We start from the raw sequence: 11207 nt of genomic DNA on the forward strand, positions 1-11207 counted from the left end.
CTTTAACTAAGGTCCTTAGGGTATCTTGTTTGTAAATTGAATCCGAAGTTTTGATCTATCAACAAACATGGTCCCCATTGCTAAAAATAGAACATAGGGGTCAAATGCAGTTTTTGCGTTATAACTCAAAAACCAAAGCATTTAGAGCAAATCTGACATGGGTTAATATTGTTTATCAGGTCAAGATCTATCTGCCCTGAAATTTTCAGATGAATCAGACAACCCGTTGTTAGGTTGCTGCCCCTGAATTGGTAATTTTAAGGAAATTTTGCAGTTTTTGGTTATTATCTTGAATATTATTATAAAGATAAACTGTAAAAAAAAATCTTCTCCTTTGAAACTGCTGTATCAATTTCAGCCAAACTTAAGAGAAATGTGTTTCAGAGTATCTAGTATAACTTTGTATTTTATTTCCTTGTATGTCAAGAAACATAGCTCCTATGGCTAAAATAGAACATAGGAGAAAATGATTATTTTTTTGGGGTTTTGAAGAAAATAGGACGATCCAAAGAACATTTAACCAAAAGAATTAAGGTGAGCGATTCAGGCTCTTGAGAGCCTCTTGTTTACTTAAACTAACTGAATAATTTGCAGAAATGAAACTTTTGGTGAAAGGGAAATATTTTAAGACCATTTTGAGCCAAAGTTCACTTGTCTATGATTTTGCGTTAAAAATTCATGATTAATGCGCTACATAGTACACTAATTTAAAATTTCCAGAAAACGGGGAGTTATTTTGGTAGTACCTGTGTTTTCAAGATCAGAAATTTCTTATAAGGCTTAAAACAGTGGTTGGAAATTAGCATGTAGAAAGGTGATACATTTACAATTCAGGATATATCTGGTTTCTTTGAAGTTAAACTTAAGGTAAAATATTTTGAAAGCTGTGAAAATTGCAAAATTTGGTTGAGTAGATAGGGATTTTTAATTGGTGGTCTGACACCTAGAAGGTAAGATAATAAGATATACTGTAACTTTTCCATCCGTCCGTCGTCCACACTTCAGACAATTACTAGAAAACACTTCCACCTACTTTCATGAAACTTCATTGAATTGTTTCTATCTATTGACATAAGCCTGACAATAAGTCTAGTATATTTGGTGTATGAAAGGGTTGTAAGATGTAAACATCCAACTGGCAGGTGTCATCTGACCTTGACCTCATTTTCTTGGTTCAGTGGTTATGGTTTAACTTTTGTGTTTTGGTCTGTTATTCTAATTCTGTATGAACAACAACAACAACAATACTTTATTTTAAGAGGGTTATGCAATGATTATAGTGACTAAAGTCTATTATATTAGGTGTATGAAATGATTGTAAGATGTACATGTCTAGCTGGTTGACAGGTGTCATTTGACCTTGACCTCATTTTTTATAGTTCTGTGGTCAAATTTTAGTTTTTGAGTTTTGGACTTTTTTCTGATACTTCTTCTGTATATGCAATAGGTCAACTTTATTTGGTGTATGGAAATATTTTATGATGTACATGTCAAGGTGTCTTCCTCGATTGCCAACATTTTATATGGTACCTATTCCTTGAATGCCAACAAAAATATTTCAATAGAATCTGATGTTTATATAATAACAATAGGTGTTTTTATAAGTATTTAACTGTTTATATAATAACAATAGGTGTTTTTATAAGTATTTAACTGTTAAAAATAATTAATGAACATTTAAGAAATGCAACATTTTATCACTTTCTCATAAGGAAAAATAGAAGATTTTAGGGGTAAAATTATTATGAATTTAAAGAAATAAAGAAAATTAAAATGTTTCATTACTTTTATTAAAAAAAATATGTTTGAAATGAATATATGTTAATATTAACATAAGAAATATTGAAAAAATTAATGAAATTTTAGTTTAATACAATTATTTAAACTAAATAAAGGATATAAGAGATTTGTTTAGATCCATATCAATTTAAATATTTTATTATTTAATATAAACTATATGAATATTTCAGTTGTACAAATAATGAAATTAAAAAAATAATTAAGGTTATTTGATAACTTCTAAGCGGGAAACTCTACAAAAGTTTCAAGAAATTTCATGAAATATGGTATAAAGAATTCAGATAAGTTGCAAACATGACAAACAACTAAACAATGTTTTTTTAGGAATCACTTACAATAAAAAAAAAGATGATGTAATTGTATATCCAAGAAAAATATTCTGAACAAACTGAAATAAACAAAATAGTATAAATCTAACACACATATACAAAGTTTCAAGCAATTTAATCAGCAATATCGAAGGATATTACAGCACACACAACTATAGAAATATTGAAAAAAAACAACCTGTAAAGTCCAAAGAGTCTATTGTAGAATTTGTGCAAACTGGAATCCTTACAGTCCTGTCTTTGTGATGCAACACTTTTGAAAGTTTCATTTTAAGAGAATCCATATTTGTTCAAGCAGGAGCAGCAAAATATGATTTTTAACAACTTAACAAACATGAACTATATTTAGCTACCTGTATTTACCTATTTGTTAAATTAGTATGATTGTTTTGATAAGCATGTACTTTTGTTGTGATAACTACTTGCACCTATTCCTTGAACCCAACATAATTTTACAGGTAAATTGTCAGTAGAACAAAGGATGTTGGCATTCAAGGAATAAACCCATGTCAGTATCACAGGTTTTATTGACCTTGACCTCATTTTTATGGCTCATTGCTCAGTGTATAGTTTTTGTGCTTTGGTCTGTTATATATATTTGTTGCATTGAAGGAATGTAATCTGTACATGTCTGCCTGGCATGGTTCATCTGACCTAGACCTCATTTTCGTTGTTCATTGGTCAATTTTCAGTTTTATTGGGTTTAAGGTTGCCATTCTGTAAATATATATATAGGCAATGCAATTTCCCATAGGAACTTGGAACTTTGCGACTTTTGTGACACTCAGTTTAGTAGAAAGTTTCTTGAAAAATAACATCCCAGAACAGAAAGTTTATATGCACTGACTACTATTTTATTCAAAGTTAAAAATACAGGGCTGTGCAGCATATTCTCAACATTTATACGACCTGAACTTCTAAAAAGTTTAAACTAATATTAAATTTCTATCTTTATCTTCATTTTTGGACCTTATACACTACAGTGAAATATTTTTAAAGAATAATATGAAAAGAAATTAACTTCCAAAAATTAATATAAACTTATTTAAAAGATCTTAATCTTTTAGTGTTGTTTTTTTGTTTTCTAAAGAGAACTTACTAGTACCCTGTTGGGCCAGCTTCAGCTGGTCGAAACAGAAAACCAAAGTTTTTGAAATTTTACCAGTCACAGTTTCTATCTGTTTTATTGAATTTTTCTTTTTTTTTCTTTTCATTTCTTAATCTTCATTATTCCTATTTAAAAAAAATAAAAAATTGAAACTTTACGGAATATAAATTTGAAGCAGGGTCACAAAAGTCATATACACAATAATGTATTGGGTGTTTTCTTAAGGGAGTTCGCTTCTCAGTTTCTAATTAATAAACTTTTCAAAACACTAGTTTATATTGATATGGGATTAATAAAGGAATTCAATTGGCAAAAACAATATATAGGTCATTGTGCTTGTTTTCGAGATAAATGCCATTGAAATTTTGGCAGGAAAATATTCTCTCTTGACTTTTCATAGCTTTATTACAAAATGTATTGACAAGTTGAAGTTCTCAAAACTCTTAAAAAATACTTAAAAAATTTTAAGACCTCATACATGTAAAAGATTTACAAAAAGAAATGTTAAAGTTGTTCAGCTTAGCCAGAAGTGCCAGATCATTGAGAACAACAAAGACAGCTGTGAAAATGGTATGTATTCATGGTATTATCAATATGTAATAGCAACCAAACAATATACAAAATGTAGCATGAAACAATAACATCAAGAAGGCAACATATACTTTTTTTCAAATGATTTCAATAACAATTGTATTTGTTTGAAAACAATACCTGATTCTGAATAAGAAGAAGTATTTTATAATGTTTTCATTATTAGCAGTTCTGAATGTGAATGTTAAAATAACTTTAATTATTTAAGTTTATGTTCTGTAATTATTTCAGTATGGGAAAGACCTCTTTATTATAATTGAGGTTTATCTTTTTCTGCGGAAATGAAACATTAACTCGATTAACGACAAATCAACGGTCTGAGAAACTAAGAAAATTTCCACATTTATTACTTTATTATTTAAGAAATATTAAATATTCAAAAGTGAAAAAGATTCTCCTCATATTGGTGCCTTTATCTTCATTTTTAAATGGATATTGGCATTGATGTACATTGAAGGGTTGCGTGATGCATGGGATCGAATCCCTTTGAGGTCAAGCCCTTACTTCTCAAACTGAACAAATTACTTATCTATGTATATAATATAGTCATACAGGAATCACTTAATGCCAGTATCATTCTGACACACACTGAGGGACTGTTTGTTGCAGAAAATGTTGTTAAATTGTTACAAGCATTAGAGGGAAAAGTTGGTGCAATTGTCATTGATAAATGTCACAAAGTTGATGACTGGTAATTCAGATGTTTCCATTGTTGAACATTAGGTTTTTTCCAAGGCTTTTGTATTTTTTTATAATTTCTGAAATTGTTATTGACAGTTAAAATGTTTTTTGTTAGTTATTTTGAAGTTTTATGCACACTTTTGTAGTTTAGATTACCAGTAGCCATAAAATCACTCTTATCAGAATTCTGATAATTAAACAAAATTAATTTAATTCAATTTCAAGTGTAATACATTATTCTTTTTCGATTTATTACTGATTAGCCGTTGGCATGTTTACACAGTAAAAAATTTAAGATAACATTATAGACTAAGGGAAATAACTCAATTTTAATTCTCAAAATGTGTCCTTTTCTTTATAATAACAGAAAGTCTTTAAGTTGAGCCTTTCATAACTTCTCTTTGAACAAGGAAAATAATTTTATTAATTTTTGGAATGAATTTTGGTTTCTTAAAGACCAAACAGCCTATTGTTTATGCGCATCGGCTAACGCAACTTGGTACTGACATAAAAGCTCTATGACGTTGTTTCTACCCATGAAAAAACGTCGAATTGTTATACGTCCTATTTCGCGTTTTAACGGATTCCAATATGGTGTACGCTACGTAGGTACGCTACGTCTCCCAAGAAAAGAGAAACTATTATGCGTCGCGCTACTTTAATATCATGTGGAAATTTAACACAAATGGACACATAAGATACTACACTATACTTAACCTTCGTTCTAAAAAAAATAATAAAATATAAATTTTGATCTCGACTTTTTGAATTTGCATCGTTCTGTCCCGTTTCAGGTTAAAGTTTTTGGTAACAATTTTTGATCAAGGTAGTTTTTGATGAAGTTGAAGTCCTATGAACTTAAAACTTAGTAAACATGCTCCTTATGCAATGATCCTTCTAATTTAGGTGTCGATTTTTCAAAAATTTTAAAATTGAGTTTTCACAAGGTTAGGCCGATAATCAATTATTCCTAAAAGTTTTGACATACTGGCAACATATGCATGTAACTGATGTCTGGATGATTCTTGTAAAAAAAAATCCGATCTTGCAATGAAGTTAAAATTTATTTATACTGCTTATTTGACAAAATCTTATAGTAAAAATAAAATGATGACAAGAGGTCATTTTTGTTTGTCATTTGTTTCATTTCAGATTGTCTTTAAGAGAAATGAAAAACATAATATCGTCTAATCTCACTGAAGCTTACAGCTAATTTCCTAATGCCTGTAGATCAACACTTTGTTTTGTCTGCTTGCTTTGTTTGTATATTTTGATAACGTTTACACAGGTTTACATACCTATATATAGCTGTCAATCTTAATTTCAGAGCTTGAGTAAATATTCAAACAAAGCAAGAAAGCCAACCAAAGTTTTACTCTACATGCATTAGGAAATTAGCTGTAAGGCAAAAAATATTAATAAAACTAATACTACTCAGCGAATGTGAATGTGAATGTGAATTAAAATCAAAATTTTCAGTGTTTAAAACTAAACTGTTGTAAATTAAACTTATGACAAAAACAATTGCCCCAACAATAATATCTTACATAAAATCGCTCCCTTTCATTAGCTACAACTGTGACCGGAAAGTTTGAAAAAAAAATCTATTTTAATTCCGGCAACAACTTTTTCTTTGTTTTAATTTCCAAAATGAGAAATTTAGATTTATTTTATTTTATCCTGTTGGGGAAATCTTACTTTGCAGTTTTCAACGGAAAACTATTTATTTCTAAATTAATTTTTGAATCAATAACTTTTTGTATTTTATATTTACTGTCTCGTTTATTGAAAACACATGAGGTAGCAATAAAAAGATTGTATTTTTAGATAGATGTATAATGTTTTAGAATCAAAACTTTCATTCATATATTATATCTATTACTTTAATTTCCTTATATCTTAAATATTCAAAAATAATGAATTCACAAACTTGATGCAATAATTTCTAAACGTTCGTCTTAGTCGGAAAAATAATAATGAATAATAATTGTTTATCCGTTTTTTAACAGGGTCTTTTAACAGTACCGAATGAGATCGTTACGGCAAACTTCTGAAATTGACTCGAAAAAAAGAAACAAGCACATATAGTCTGGTATAGTCAAATACTCTCTAAGTTAACCAGTGCCATTTTTCATTTCTTTTTTCTTATTTTCAATAATTCGGCGTATGTGGGACAGAGGACAAACACAGACTTTCAACACAAAAGCGGCGTAAAAGGTTATTTCAAACAATTGTCAATTCGACGGATGGTGTTTCTGAAGGTTTATATTGTGCGGGAACATCATAAAGATCTGAAATTGATACATGCTTAATCTCTAGTATTACCGGACAATAAAGTAGGTGAATACTGTTGTTACTCTTGGAAATTTAAATGTTGGTTTCAAACGTCCAATTTGCGATATCTTTTTTCAAATAGTGCGCCAGCAAGGAAAATTTGTACTATGACGTCAGATGCAATGTTCTGAAGAAAGACAACTCTTTTCTTCAAAACGAACGAGAAAAAAAACATAAAAAATACTCAGAACTTTTTTGAAAGGTCGGTGACATACATTTTTTTGGGGTTTATTTCGAAGAGTACATTTGGCACTTCCCTTCTTTAAATGTTTATGAAGAAATCACTGGTAGACATTTTTCAATACTAAAAACGTTTTTCAGTTTTACGTTTAATTTTTGGCGGGAATGGAATAAATCATATTTTTAAAGATCAAATCAATATGAGCCTTAAACTCTTCAACCTGTATTTGAAAGATACAAATCTACTGTTTAACGTGAAACAAGAATTATGCTTGTAGGTTTGATATAAAGCATTTTTTAAGAGTTTAGATAAAAAGCAAATATTATGTTAATATTCGGGAAAACAGGAAACTGAGGTTGCTATAGTGACAAAACTAAGTCGGTGACCCCCAATTGTTTTCATCATATTTTGTTCCTCAAATCAAGACCCCCAATTGTTTTCATCATATTTTGTTCCTCAAATCATGAAATACCTTCACACAAAATTTTAAAGAAAAATCACTGGTGGAAAAGAATAGGCTGTTTGGTCTTTAAGTGTTTCAGTTGTTGTAATTTCATAGTTTTGAAAGTTAACTTAACTTGGTTTGTTATAGAAATTTTCAATGTTGTTAACAACAAGAGGTTTTCCAACCGCCATATTTTAATCATATATATATAGTATATATTCCTGAGTAATAGGACTAAACAAACCAGATTATAGGGAATTTTCACATGTTACATACTATCATGAGTCTGCTTGGATAAATATAAGGGCAATGCTTATATACTTAAGAATATCCTTCTCAAGTTATCTTTTTTGCTATTCTACCGACTTATGATTCATGCCTTCTAAGATATTCTATTTCATTCCTGCATCATGGTGTATCATGTGCTCCTGGTGCAACTGTTTATTTTTACTACAAATCTGTAAAAATGGCTTCTTATATTATGCACCCGTGATGCTTCAGAACTTTTTACCAGATGCATTTATGTATATATTATCTGTGAGTGCAAAATATAGAAATGTCTGCAGTTTGGAATAATGTGTTTCTCAATATTAAATCTCCTGGTCATCATGAACGGTCTGCTCCTTAAAATATTTTTATTTTTTTTCGTTTTCACATAGGTTAACTTTTTTTCATTATATTACACAAAGTTATTTTATTTTCAGAGGACAGCTTTATTCATATTTTACATACTCATGCAAAGAAAAGAGTGGAAAAGAAATTGGCCAGTTTTGGTAAGTACAGCTGGATCTTGTGAACTCAACGTTATACTATTGCGACAAGAACAAAATATATGATATGAATTTCAATGCAAGTGACACACATTTCTGAGACTAAAAGAATCAATAAACATAAAATAGATTTGAAAATTCATCCAAGAAAAAGCAAAACAATTCCAGTTGACTTAATACATTGTGAGCAACATCACTTGATTATATTCCAATGTCAGTTACTGATTTAGCTGATACTGTTATGAGACAAGATCAGTTCATTAGAGATGTAACTCATTTCTAATTCTTGCCATCGACAAAAGACTGTCCTTTTAGAAGGCATAATTTTCTTTGCAGAAATTCATTAATGGATCATGAAAAGTGGGTGACGTTGTATTCCTTGTTTATCTATGCAATTTGACCTAAACATTTTGACTTCAGTTTACAACAAGTATGGAAATATTTTATGATGTACATGACTGTTTTGCAGGTTTGCTTTGACCTTGACCTTATTTTTAGTTTTATTTCTCAGTCTTAAGTGTTTGTGTTTTTGTCTGTTTTTCATAACATTTTGCAAAAGATCAGCTACATTTGTTGTATGGAAGTATTGTAAGGTGTATATGTCTGTCTGGCAGGTATCATCTAACTTTCACCTCATTTTCATGGTTCATAATTCAATGTTAAATTTTCATGGTTAAGTTTGTTTCTTAGATACTATAAGCAAAAGGTCAACTATGTTTAATGGATAGATTGATTGTAAGGTGTACATGACTGTCTGGCATGATTCATCTGATCTTGACCTCATTTTCATGGTTCATTGGTCGATGTTAAATTTTCTTGGTTAAGACTGTTTCCAAGAAACTATAATCAATAGGTCTACAATGTTTGGTTAATTGAATGATTGTAAGGTGTACATGTGTTTTTCTTTTGGTTTATCTGACCTTGACACTATTTACTTGTATCATGTTAAGTTTATGTGATAGTTGTAGTAAAGCTTTATATTTAGGACTATCAACATAAAATCAATTATTAGTAAAGAAGGCAAGAAATTCCAGCGTGTGCACTCTTCTTTTTATTCATGTGCATGTAGGAAGTACACAAATTATATGATAGGGATTTCATTTGTGAAAGAAAAGTTTGTCAAACCAAAACTTCTAAATGTTTAGACAACAGGTTCATTTCTAGGTCTGTCCATCACATCTGGAAACTGATAGTTATTCTATACTATACTGGTTTTTATCCATAAATGTTAATACAAGACTTATGCCCCGTTTCACATGTACATTTAATTCGAATTGAATATGAATCAAATTTGCAAATCACATTCACACACTTTTCTTTTTTAATTCGAATTGATTTGAATTGGCTTTTTCAAATTATCTAATTCCCATTAGAAATACGCTTTTGTGAATACGAATTAAAAGTTAATGTCATTTGGACAGTAAAGGGAATTTGACGCACATTGTAATTCAAATTAGAATTGACGTTAGGACGTAAAAGGTTTCGAATGTGAATTTAACTCAGCATTAATTAAAAGAGATGTGGGGTAAAGGTCAATGGGATAATATACAAAAAAAATGACATGTGGAGGTACATTTTCAGTCTACAAAAATATCTTTATGGTTTAATTTTATAAAAAAATTATCAGTGAATTGGTGCTTGAAACTTCATGAAAGGGTTAAAGGGAAATTTTCCCCTTCCCAATGATTTATTTCAATTATTTGTGGAAGTTTTTGCAGAGAATATTAAAAGTTTACCATGCAATCAGCCTCTAATTGTACTTAAGGGGGCTCATGGGTATAAATCTATTTTTTTTAAAATATAAGATTTCTGTTCATCTTCTATAAATGAACTTTATCATATACATGTACTTAATAGAAAAATAAAATAAAAATAAAAATGGGGTCACCATACATTTGAGCTCACAATTTGCCTCTAAAAGAAGCATACATTTTTGTTAATGTCCCTTTTTTTCTGTTGAACTAATAGGAGAAATAGAGGTAATTATCAAAATAAAAAAAGAACTAAATTACAGAAACCCCTTAAATTTTACAATTATTTAGTTTATGTACAGCTTTTTTGAAAACAACAATAAAAAATATAGGTCACTCATGAGTTAAAAAAGATATTTCAATTTTAGTGTCTAAAAATAGTAAAAATTTTCCCAAAGGGAGATAATTTGGAGCTTTTTCAATATGAACATTTTTAAAGTCATCTGAGGCCAAACCAAATTGATTTTTTGGGTTGATTTTTGTACCATTTCACAAAATAATAACTAGTAGTGTAATAAATAAAATTTGTAATGAAAAAACAAATGTTTAATTTTTTGATAAAATTTTTGTACACATGAGCCTACTTAATTGATAAATGTAACATGCTATATTTGTTTTAGAATTTTTGTACCCTCAAACCTACTTAATAGATAAATGTTACATGCTATATTTGTTTTAGAATTTTTGTACCCTCAAACCTACTTAATTGATAAATGTTACATGCTATATTTGTATTACAGCTGAAAGTGCAGCTCTTAGTACAATAAAGAATGCTGTGAAAGGATTTGAAGATTCCAACATTGTTAATGTATATTATGCTGGTTATGTTCGAATGATGGAACTTAGAGATCATTATACAGTGTGGAACAAATTAAACTACATCTAGATCTTCTGGAAAGTCTGAGAAACTAGTGGAATATTCAGAAGAAATTGAACTAATATCTAGATCTACTCGAAAGTCTGAGAAACTAGTGGAATACTCAGAAGAAATTGAACTAATATCTAGATCTACTGGATGGTGTTTTATTAAATGGTGCTTATTTGTTACATTGTCTAATTATTTGTTGAATATTGCAAGGAATCAGAAGATGAGAGGTGGAAACCTAGTGTTTATCTGGTTCTAATCTGATTTATGACAAGAAAGCCTAGAGCTAATTTTCTTGGAAGAAAATTGTTGAAAAGAATGTTGTTATGTCAAATAAAAATGCTTTTTCTTA

The 11207-nt window shown here is 29.4% G+C and overlaps 1 long non-coding RNA gene across 1 annotated transcript; it reads left to right on the forward strand.

The window, feature by feature from the left end:
* The first annotated feature begins 6458 nt into the window (after nt 1–6458).
* On the forward strand, nt 6459–11207 carry LOC134715420 (uncharacterized). Its single transcript, XR_010106706.1, has 3 exons — nt 6459–7045; nt 8174–8242; nt 10731–11207. It is a non-coding gene; the product is annotated as an uncharacterized LOC134715420 (long non-coding RNA).

The sequence above is a fragment of the Mytilus trossulus genome, chromosome 4 (genome assembly GCF_036588685.1).
Source record: "Mytilus trossulus isolate FHL-02 chromosome 4, PNRI_Mtr1.1.1.hap1, whole genome shotgun sequence".
Taxonomy (NCBI): Eukaryota; Metazoa; Mollusca; class Bivalvia; order Mytilida; family Mytilidae; genus Mytilus; species Mytilus trossulus.